An 11,283-nucleotide genomic window follows, 5' to 3' on the forward strand; every position below is an offset into this window, starting at 1 on the left:
AGTTATGGTAGCCAAACAAGTATACCATGATTAATGATGAAAACTTGAATATTGCTAGCACTGCCAGCTCAACACTTCTTGCAGCTGTTTCACATTAAAAACCTACAACTGCCATTTCCCAGCTGAATTCAATTAAAATTATTCCATCAGCATGAAGAGCGCAGCAGAATGTATATTCTTAAATAATACATTACTTTGAAGGATCAGCTTTTTGTGAATATGACGATGCATATATTTTAGTCAGATTAGAGAGATTATTTGTTGGAATATTGTGACCAAAGTTGCCATAAAACAACAAGCCACTTCTTTTATCACGTTTAGTGGAGAAAAACCCAGAACCTTATGAAACTTAGATTGGTTCACTGTTAATCTTTTCTATTTTTTAAAATAGAAATTTTTCTGTTAGAAACAAACCCGATGGCCCATGTCCATCACTAAATCAGCCTTAAACAACAACATTCTGCTCTGCAGAGCTGTGTGCAACCCCCCACAGCTGTCAACTTATCAGCACAACAGGAGGAATAAATAAGTAATGGGTGTGTTTGCCCTGTAGGCTGAAATATCAATTTTTTTTTTTTTTTGACAAAGCCTTGAGGCATCACAAAGTCAACCCTGCTAGCTCGGGACTTCCCCTAATCATCAGCTGCTGTCCATCACTACTGCCTCCACTCTGCTGCTGCTGAGCTTGTTGTTTCAGCGAACAGGTAAAGTGCACTGGCTGCTTCCCCAAAATCACCAGGGCTGGCACTACTGCTGCCATACTTCCTTTAAATATATACAAATTACCCACATTAGAATGGCATGCTCCAGGGTATCTTTTAATTGGCACCGAGTGAATGACTTTCTCTGCTTTTCCTTGTCTGCCAGTCAGATAGAAATAAACAAAGACACCTTTGCTTAAACAGGAATAATTAGGCCATGTCATTTCCAACCAACATCCTGCACATTATATTCATTTATTTAATTCTTCTGCTGCACTTGATTGATGTTCTGCTCAGGATTTTGCCTGAAACAACCTTAAAATAGAAACATTACATGTATTCTTGAAGAAACAGTTTTTAGACATCTGCTGCTCATTCATAACATTTCCACTGCTGCTAGTGATTAACTTGATTGTATATGCTATGGGATAATGTCAGACATGATGTTATCTTGCAAAAATCCACAAAGAAAAGTAGTTTTCCATGATACGGTGACTTCATTGGAGGGGTGTAAAGTTGGTTTAGACCAGGAGTCTGCAACCTTTACAAACCGAAGAGCCATTTTTGTCTTCAGTCAAGCACAGATGTTACATGACCTTTTGAGAAATGGTCACTTACAATTTAAAAATAGCTTTACATTCTATGGGAAATTTTAATAACTATTTTTATTTATTTATTTATTTTTTTAAAGGAAAAAACAAGAAAATATTAGCAAAAAAGAGGTTTGATAATTTTTTTGTACTTTAACTGTCATTCAAAAAGTCAGTGAAATTGTTTAATGAAAAAAAATCAGGAAAACTACTAAAACCTGCATTTATATTTACAAACATGAATAGGATTTTTTTTTTCATTTTTAGCAAATGTTATAAAGAATTATTGTGGACGGTTCAAACACCCACCTGGAGCTGCAGGTTGAGGCCTTAGACCCATTTGACCAGAGTGAATAAGGTTTGTATGGTTTCTAATCTACATTCAGCAGAAGAGGTTAAGTATATTTATTGTCTCTTCAGAAACACAGCTTGAAGAGAAAGCACAAATCCCAAAAAACACTGTTTTAACTATCCCCAACTATAAAAATGTTTTTACTTTCTTGCTTTTAAAAACAGAATTGCAAATTTAAAAAAAATTGCATTTTCTAACTGTTTTGTACAAATATCAAATTTAAGTTCCAAAAGTATAGATTCTTCTGCTTAATAAAAAAAAACCTTTCCAAATTAATCCCAGAGCCTAACTCTACTTTTATTGTTTTATCCGGTTCTTATATGTGGTACCAATTTTCTAAGCAATAATACTTCTGAGATGGGGATTATGTCTTTATAGAATAGCAGTCTCCTTATACACAAACACACACAAGATTAAAGTGATCCCAGGAGATGCTTTTCAAATGCCCTCATTCAAAATACAAAAGAAAATAATAAAATAAAAGAGAGTGGTTAGCCTAATGAAAGTTTCCCCTGTTTTTTCTTTTTTCGTTTTGTCATAAATGTTAACATGTCTGAGCATATCCTGTCATTTCACACAGTTAAAATGTAATCACCTGTCATGCCTTGATGAGCTAATTAAGAGGCAGTTAGCTGAGTGTAGAAGCAGAGTCGATGTGTGGCTGAATTGGGGAGTGTGCACGTTCACTGCTATTAACCATTATGCTGGGCTGACCTCATACAATGTGTAAGATACAAAGATGTCCTTTATTCCTAAGAGGAAAAGCCACATTAATAGAGATGGAGGATCCTCTTTCTCTCTCTGTCCATCAGTGCAATTGCGCCACTCTCATTACTCATCTGTGCCCCTCGTTTGTCTCCCATGCTCTTCATATGAAACAATAAACTGACCTCTTCCTCTCACCCTGAGGTGTTTCCTATGGGGAGACGCAGGGGCCTCTGAAAGACAGAATGCAAGTGTGTGTGATGCTTTGTGTGGGAGTGTATTTGTGAGAGGGGTAGAGTAATTAAGTGTGCAATATTGTGCGTGTATGTGCATGTGCAATGGCCTGCATGTGGATTCATTCGTCTGTGTTTGTGATTTCATGTGTAAATTTGATCACAAGTGTGAGTGTGTGTGATCTGTTTCCAATTAGCCCTCTTGTGTCCATGGGTTGCCTGGAGGCATGACTAATGTCTTAGTGGGCTGAAACTCCAGCTGATGAAGCTGAATGGGCTTCCATCTGCTGCGACAACATCACAATGCAGTACTGGACGGTTGGAGACAGGGGACAGGGGACAAGCATCAAAGTGGAATAAGCTATTAAGGACAAACGGTGCTTGAGGGTGGACATGGAGGCTCATGTCTATTACCAACAAACTGTGATGTTTCCACAATTTAATTCTGATTGAAAACAAAACTATTTATTGTAATCTTTTAGCTTTATTTCAAATTATTTTAGAAGGGTTGCAAATTTCAAGTGGTAATTACGTACTTTTTTCTGGACAAACGTAAAACAAGTACAATGATGACTATGCCATTTAATTCAGGAAACTCAAATGCTTAAGTAGATTTCTATGATTTCTACAAGTGCATCCAACAAAATGCAACATCACATTTTTAAAACTTTAGGCATTATCTAAATAAATGCCAATCTTCTACTAAAACACAATTTGACATGTGTAAAGATGGCTTAAAAATACATAGAAAAAAACAACAACATTCAAAGTCTCATTTAATATTTTTTTCCATATGTCAACAATGCAATCTGGCTGTGTAAACTTTTGGGGGTTTTTTTGACAACAGAAACATTTTTACAGGTTTCCTTACATTCTTTATGACAAAATTCATTGCCAGGACACAGTTGTAATTATTATGTCCACCCCAAATATAAAATGATTTGTCAGTAAACACAATTTCTAACTTGGGTTCAATAAGCCACTGTATGAAAGCTTACAGTGATCAGTGAGCTACAGAGGAAAATATGCACCCTCAACTTGTCCCTCTGCGTGGGTCAGGCTGCCTCCATCTTTGACTTGTTGTGTATCTTTGCTAGTGGAAGTGATAAGAACAGGTCCTATAGGTAACATTTGTGATGGTAAGGGCTTCAGTGTTTCTTAACCTGCTCTGGTTTAACTTTACCACCAGGTGTGTTCCCACCAGCCATAACAGGGATGAACGCTGGAGGCGAGCAGCCACAGGTGAACACTGGCTGTGGAACCTTAACTTTAAAAGGAAGATTTGGTCCACAGCATTTGGAGCTCAAATCATAAATAAGAGTACAATTTTGACTGCAGCATATATGGAAAGCCAAAAGTACCAACAGTAATATAATGAAAATTTATGCAGATGAAGTTCTCTGCGGGTTAGTCAGTCAGATGTTTGGGTTTATTTATTGAACCGTAGCAGCAGTTTAAGACTGCTGCCAATGGCTGTGAGTTGGAGGTATGGAGAAAAATTTAAGTATGGAACAGAAGGAAGGGCGAATAAATGAAGAAAAGAATGAGGGACAGGATTAATCATATTTTTAAATGGAAAACATTAATAAATTTTTGCCTAGCTGCATAATGCTGTGGGTGTGGGGTCCACCCAAGACTATCTTGCCCCGGGCCCAGGCAAAGCTGGCAGCTGGTCTGTTTGCAACTCAAATACTGACAGTAAGTTAACAATAAATTATATTTAAAAGCTGTTCTACCAAATGATGAAGAAACACAAATTTGCTGATCATGTCATTGATTTTTCCAAGAAAACCTTGTTACCAAGCAACAATACAGAAATGAAGAACTATTTGGACAGCTGATCTATTTCTCTAGTTAACACCCAGTCAATCCATCTGACATTTGGAGGATTGTGTCTCCACTGACACAAAGGGTAAACTGGCAGCCTGCAGCCCACTGAGATGTAGTCACTAGGACACTGAAGCATGAACGCACAAAAACACACACACACACAATTTAATCAGCAATCTGACGTCGTGACTGTCAATAAATTACTTGGTTATTTGGATCACAGCCTTGGACATAGCTGAATGGCTAGACTATTTAAAGACAGATCACTTAAAATGGATAACATTTTTGTCTTCTAATTGTTTGTGCATCTTAAGACCTTTTTTATACATGGACAAAAATATAGAAGTCGGCTGTAAAAAAAAAAAAAAATCAAATGTTTATCAGGAAACAAGGTTAAAAAGAGCTTTGGTGTCTTAAACATTTCTTTTGTGTCTCTTATTTAAAAAAGTTTTCTTTTACACAACAGGACTGTAGTGTCTACAGATGGTGCATTTGCTCTATCACTGAGCCACAAAGTTTTATTGTTACTGAAAAGACCTCCTTGACTTTGTATTTTCACTTATTAAAAAATAACCCTATATATATATATATATATATATATATATATATATATATATATATATATATATATATATATATATATATATATATATATGTGTGTGATGATAACTACCATTCAGTTTAGCCTCCACATAGGAATAGACAGTATTTAATTTTATACCGTAACACAAAATATTAATTGGAAACTGAATTATGACTGTCATCATATTGTCCATGAAATGATTGCATGGACATATTGCATGGATATTGAACATGTGGGTAAATTTGCAATGTTGGTTTTCTGAATGACTGAAACTTAAACAGATATATCCTTCATTGTAACAATCAGTTGAAATATAACTGAGGATGATAGCTAAAATATTACTCAGCAGATTTTTTTGACCACAATGCACAAAACACAGCGTGTGTAATCACATTTGAAAACACTTACAATGCAAAAGATTTTTGTGCAACACACCACATTCTCAGTCCCATAAAGAACATGAAAATCTTCCCACATTTTTACCATCTTTGTTTTATTTATTCGTTTTAGTGAACTGTTGGTTCTATTGTAAATTATGTTGCTTGACGGTAGGAATTGTGCAATAAATAAAATATTGATTTTTGTCTTCCAACAAAATGCAAGACTGTTGTGAAACATAAAAGAGGAATCAGAAAAGTATCAAAAGACTATTGAGACATGTTGGAAAATCAGAGAATTTGGCCGGAAAACTTTCTGGAAAAAAAAAAAAAGATTTGTTTTTGCATAATTTATGTAGTTGTCTGGGTTTACGCAAGGTTAAAAACTAAAGAAAATAAGTAATAAGCCATGAAAGAAAAACAAGTTTGAGACAGACTCAAAAGAAAAAAAAATGTGTTTTTCAAAATTTTGTCTCTGTTTTTCACAAATGTGCAAGCTGTGCAATTAAAGTAAAGTTGTATTGTACAGCTTACACACCAAGCTGTAAAAAGACATTGCATAACATTGCATAAAAAAAAATTAAATAAAAATAAAAATGTGCAACAACCTCATTTGATTATGTTATGAACAGGATTTGTTTTTGTTCAGTTCAACCAAAATCAGTCAAAGCTCAAATAGGTTAAATTGCTACATAACTAAATATGTTTTTAATCATTGTTGTGTCAGGTGCCAGTGAAATGGATGAAGAGGAGATCTGTGCCTAAACAGGAAAAGAACCAACAGAACCAGATCAATATGTGACTAAAGTCAATGGAAACTTTGTATTCAAAACACCTTGCTTGTGCAACATTAAAAGCAATATAAAAATATATATACAAGTATGAATTAGCTGTAAAGCAGATTTATATTGTTGTGAACACGTCTTTGACCTTACTAAACTTCGCTATGAATGGATGGATGCCTTATGCAAGAGTTATAGTTTCTCTGGAGGACAGAAATGAGTCTCAAGCGGGAAGCTTTCCCAGTTATTTTACAGCCTGTTCATCCCACTGTCACTTGAGAATCTTAAAAAAACAACTGAGAAATATGTTGAATGCTTAATGCTTTAATGCATTCTATGTTGTCAACAAAGTTCTGTGAAACCTATTTAGTTTGTTGCAGCATTTTAGTTGATGATGTTCACATTTCTGTGCTAATGACTGAACACGTCGCTTGTCTTTTAGAAAAACTGACCAGTGCAGTGCAGTAATTAGTTTTGACAAGAACCATATCAAGGGTGAAATGCATATGAGAAGACTAAATATGTGTGAACAATTGTGGGATTCAAAAGTGTGAGGCTTCAGAAAATCAAATGGAAGGTCCAGCATCAACACTTTATGAATAAAATACAAACAACAAAAAACTCAATCTTTCATAGTTCTCTGCAAGTCGTATTTGTTGGTTTCACGACAATATAGGAACTGCCAATTAGGGTTTCCCTTTTCACATTTATTTCATAGCATGTCAAAACTGGAAAAATAAAATCAACACTGTCACTTCAGTGATGGTAAAGGAAGACTTATGTTTATTCTGGTTTTGTATAAAATCCTTTTTTAAAATACAAATTCCTCACCAGAAACCACGTTTAGTCAGATTTATTTGTTCTTAGAGTCTCTGTGCAACAGAGTTTAGAAGCAAAACTTATAATTCATGTTGGGTGTGGCACATTGACATCTTTGCTGCTTTAAAAAACAGGCCCATCATGTACTTCAATAAAGAACTAACATTAACTATTTACTAACACGTACATCCTTTACCAAATATCTTGTGCGGAACAAGTTTTATTATGCTCACATTGTTTAATGGTTTTTTTCTGTAATAAAATTTTTTATGCTGTCGAACTTGGGAAAAAAAAGTAATACTTTTTTTATTTTTGTCTATTCTTGTTACTTTCTGCAGGATTTTTGGCTTCATTTATACCTGAACAGAGCATGAGGTTGAATTAAATTTGACAGCAAAGTTTAAAATAAATGTTTTTTCATTCATGTGGTTTCTCACTTTCCCTTGAAAGTGCAGAGACTTTCTATTCAAAATACACATTGACTATTATAGAGCCTCGTACTCTCTACAGTTATTCATATTCACTGAACACTCAAAGAATCCCAATCATTTGGCTGGACAGAATAATTACATATATAATAATATCAAGTCAGTTACAAAAGATTTTAATTGACAATCTTTTAGACATCAAAAGATCAAATGTGTAAACTGTGACTGGAAGCATACAAGATGATCATGATCATATGTCATTCTAAATTAAATAAAAACAGTGAGTATTTCTAACATATGTTTCCAACTTCACAGCAGAGAACATGTAATGTATACACATACAGATGTGTCCATGCTGATGTTGTGTATATTTGTGTGCACATTTTCCCTGAAAGCTCTGTAAACACAGATGTGGTTCTGGTAAATATAGCACAGTGTTTGAATTCACAAAGTCACAATAAGGTCAGACACATTTCCGTCCATCATTCCACCTTTGTTTGGGCCTTTTGTCCCCCGGTTTGTGGTGGTTGCAGCATTTTAGTGGATGTGCTGGTGATGTGTGTTCAGCATCCATGGCTGTAACTTTCATGTCTGATTTCTAGAATGTGTCAAGTTATACATTAATACCTGTTCATAAACTGTTGTAGAAGCCTCATGTTATCAATGCCTATTTTAATATGACATGAAATAGTTAAAACTTAAAACTCTACAGTATCGTGCATCGGTAAAGTGGAGGTTCCAGAAGCAAAGAGAGTAAAAATATGCAGAAGGTAAGAAAAAATGAAAGAAAGTATAAAAAAAACTGACAAATAGCAGCAGTCGAGAAAAATATGAAGCAAGAAATCAGTGCATGGGGCTGTGCAGTGAGATGAGACACAGAGGAAACATAAAGAGTAAATCAGAGAATACAGAAAGCCATCTCAAGAAGTGGAAATATAGGACTACAAAGAAATCCAACATACTACTGCCCATGACATTACCAGGACACACAGGAGGAATCAAGGAAAGAAATGATGGAAAAACCAAAATACTAAAACAGACTCAAAAGCACAGGGTGTCTTCAAAAAAAGGAATAAACTGAATACACAGAGCCAAGAGAGAAAAATCTAAAAATACACAATACCAAAGTCTCAAAGAGTATGACATATATACTTTATTGTTCCTCAGTAGTCTAATACATGACATCACTGCATGGAAATATATATATATATATATATATATATATATATATATATATATATATATATATATATATATATATATATATATATATATATATACACATGAAACCAATTGTAAACCTATTTATATGGTACAGAAGAAAAGTAATAAAATATATATTAATGTTTCAGGCTATAAATATAAATATATTCATATGTTTCAAAGTTGCAGCTTTACAATTCTATGATTTGGTAGAACTTTACACTGTACTGGTGATGTACCAGACAAATAATTTCCTCCTATTTAAATACATTCAGAAATTGTTGGATATTGAAAAAAAACAAGAAAACAAAGTATAGGTTTCACCGAGAATGCATATTTAAAAAGGTAAAAAGCATATATCAAAAGAGGTACATCTTAAAGAGCAGTAAACTTGTGGAATAACCAACAAGGAATAAAGAAAGAATCACAATGTAGATTTAAAGGAATTGTAGAAAAGTCAAATAAAAAACAAAACAACAAAAGCTGAGGTTTGAACCTCTTAATGTAATCTTCTTTAATCATTACATTCTTTTGGAACTATTTCTGTGTTTAGTTTTTCTCTCCTTGTTTAGTATTGTTTAAAAGAGAACTGGATTATCGTGGTTGTAAAATGTGTATAAGCTAACAAATCTGCCTCTACTTTTTGGGTTTTAATCCACTTAATTACATGTATTTTCTCTTTGTTTACTTGATGCTCTGTAACTTGTGACTATTACTGACCAAAACATAAATAAAATACAATAAGTAAAAATGTTCCCAGTTTTTATATGTGCATCTCCCTCTTATAAAAAATCACAAAATGGAAATTCAGAGGATCCTTTCATACTGTTGCATACCTAAAAATATATTGTGATTAAGCAGATGTATTTATATGAACGGCCTTGCATCTGGCTACATGTGTTATGGCTTGTGGTTGGAGGACTTTCCGACTGCAGGCCTCTGAACCCCAGCTGCCTCTATAAATACCTTACAGAGCTTTACATAAATGTGGCCGTCATTAATGTGGAAAGCTTTCCTGTAGCACCAACTCATATTTAGTGTAACTCACAAATAGCCTGGTCTTAAGTTACAGCTCATCAGCCAGCGCAGTTGTTCACAAGCTGATTTTTTTTATTTAAGGATGCATAATTACAGAAATAAATCATTTCAGCACTCCAAATGATGAATTCAGTCACATACGGCAGAGTTCAAGGGGTTACATATCTAAAAATCTGCTACTTTTCAAGTTATGAAAAAAAAAAAACATGTCTGCAGGTAATACAAATATACAAAAAACGTTCCCTGTCCTGTTTAGCTGTTAAATAGCATTCATAGCAGAGGTGGAGTTTTCTTAGCATGGGCCATAAAACTTGCGATTTCTTAGTTTATTAGAACTTCATTGAAGGGAACTTTCTGCATCCAAAACACCAATTTATCACAATCTGATCCAAGCTACGAGCATTAGCTCATGCATTTATTATTAAAAGTAATGGCAAGTATAGCTAATCAGCAGTGTTTATTTTAATGGTTTTATCTGAACAAAGTGACACATGTAGCTATTGTTATGTCACTCAAATATAATATTTCTTACTTTGGTCAATTGTGCAGCTGAAAAAAGAATGTTATGTAAACCAGATTATTATGAGAATATTTACATGTGACGTCAAGGACAACTCCAAGGTTCTTCGTGTTCTCACTGGAGGTCAATTCAATGCCAATCAGTGACAAAGCAGTTTGTTTTTCAGGAGCAACTCTGTGGGGAGCTATCTCTAACCTTAAAGTGATGTTCAAACATACAAATCAAAAATACGCTATTATTTGACTGTCTTTGAGCTTTTCCTAGGTTTTAGCCTCTCTGTACAACTGTAGAGAAATATATTTAACTTCAATATTTGCACAAATGTTGATCATAGCATGACAGCAGAGCTTCAGTAACAAGTTAACTACTACTTCTGCAAAATTTAGTTTGTTGTGTTTTTGTTTAAATGTCCCCCTATTATGTTTCTTTTATTACTTCCTGTTATTACTCCATTATTTTTGTGTATTCCTGTTTTTTTATACAGGTGCACTACCTCATGCAGTCCATAAACATGCGAGATTGACTAGTAATTCTAAATAAACTGTTTGTAAATTTTATGTGTTTGAACTCTGGCAGACTGGCAGCTTTTTTAGGGTGCACCATGCTTTTTTGCACACTTGTACTCATAGGCTCCAACAAACTTAATCAACCTGCACAAAATTAATTAGTTCAATTGGCTATGAATTTATATCTCATCCTATAAATAAACACATCATTAAATAAAATAAGTCATCAAGGACCTTGAGCCTCTGACTGAGTCCCAGATGTACGTCACCTTACTTTCAGCTTGGACTCACCTTGTATATTATTTCAAACTTTTTACTGCAAAAATGTCCAAAAGTATTCAAAGACACTAAAAACAGCAGGTGGCGGAGGAAAAAAAGAAGAGGAGATGAAAGAAAATAGAATGGGGGAACATCAAAAGAAAAAGTGAGCATGATGGAGCAAGCCTTGGGGAGAGGCAATTAAACACCCCCCCTGTCGCACACACACACACACTGAAAGTGTGTCAGTCATGTCAGAGAGGAGGGCAAACCCCTGTTGGAGATTAATTACTCCGTGCCATTCACCAGGAGAATTTGGGAATTTTTCTCCTTTTTTCCATTTAGTACATTGCACCTC

At 34.5% G+C, this 11,283-nt stretch overlaps 1 long non-coding RNA gene across 1 annotated transcript; it reads left to right on the plus strand.

The window, feature by feature from the left end:
- The first annotated feature begins 630 nt into the window (after positions 1–630).
- On the plus strand, positions 631–6,921 carry LOC122846767. The gene is made up of 3 exons (XR_006373282.1): positions 631–704; positions 1,559–1,649; positions 6,099–6,921. It is a non-coding gene; the product is annotated as an uncharacterized LOC122846767 (long non-coding RNA).
- Positions 6,922–11,283: the final 4,362 nt, after the last annotated feature.

This window comes from Gambusia affinis, linkage group LG02 (genome assembly GCF_019740435.1).
Source record: "Gambusia affinis linkage group LG02, SWU_Gaff_1.0, whole genome shotgun sequence".
Lineage (NCBI taxonomy): Eukaryota > Metazoa > Chordata > Actinopteri > Cyprinodontiformes > Poeciliidae > Gambusia > Gambusia affinis.